The sequence below is a fragment of the Camelus bactrianus genome, chromosome 12 (assembly GCF_048773025.1).
Source record: "Camelus bactrianus isolate YW-2024 breed Bactrian camel chromosome 12, ASM4877302v1, whole genome shotgun sequence".
NCBI lineage: Eukaryota > Metazoa > Chordata > Mammalia > Artiodactyla > Camelidae > Camelus > Camelus bactrianus.
In genome coordinates, this window is record NC_133550.1 from 38,575,727 (window position 1) to 38,576,950 (window position 1,224).

Sequence of the window (1,224 nt, forward strand, 5' to 3'; positions counted from 1 at the left end):
TGGCTATGAGAAAACTTAGCAGAGTTGTTTATCTTTGTGAAAAGTCAGACATACCGGCACACCTCAGAGATATTGCAGGTTCGGTTCCAGACCACCACAATAAAGCAAATATCACAATAAAGTGAGTCATACAAAATTTTTGGTTTCCCAGAGCATATAAAAATCATGTTTGCACTATATGATAGTCTATAATGTATGCAGTAGCATTATGTCTGAAGAAACAATGTACATACCTTAATTTAAAAACACTGTATTGCTAAAAAGTTCTAACCATCATCTGAACCTTCAGCAAGTTGTAATCTTTTTGAAATAGTATCATCAAAGATCACTGATCACAGACCACCACAACAAATAAAATAATGAAAACGTCTGAAATATTGGGAGAATTACCAACATGTGACACAGAGACAGGACGTGAGCAAATGCTGTTGGAAAAATGGCATTGATAGGCTTACTCGACACAGGGCTTCTGCAAACCTCTAATTTAAAAAAACAGTATCTGCCAAGTTCGATAAAGCAAAGCACAAGTTATCCTTGTAAGTTAAATACCCAAAAGCACAATTAACAAATGAAGCTACGTCATTTTATAGGCTACCATGCAACCACTTAGAATAATATTGTAGAAGAATATGCAGTGACCAGAAGAGTGTTCACGGTTTATCGTTAAGAGGGGGAGAAAGCAGAGTACAAAGATATACACACAAGTATCTGATTTGTGTGTGTGTTTCTAGCTCTCTCTCTATCTGTATGTCTATAATCATTTGCATACCCATATTTAGAAGGAAGCTTCCCCGAAAGTTAACTGGTTATCCCTGGGTTTTAGGATTAGGTTCACTGACATTACCTTATTTCATTCTCATAACAACCCTATCAGTTAGGTTCCATTTTCTCCTCTTTTGCTGTTAAGGAAACCAAAACTTACAGAGGTTTAGAAACTTCCCAAAAAATCATACAGTAAGTAAGGGGCAGAGCTGAGCTCAGATTGTTTGACCCTAACACCTGCATTGTGGTTGTATTCAGGAAAATGCAGTGAGTTATCTGTAATGCAAAATTTATTCAATATAAATAATAATGTATTTACTATTTGAGATCAGCTCCTTCCTCTCTTTTTGAGACTAAAATAACCATTCTTTACTGAAAAGATGGAGGTTGCATATAGTAACTTTTATTTTTTCAGTATCTTTAGTTTGGACAATAAAAGTTGATAATCTGACATCAATTCTT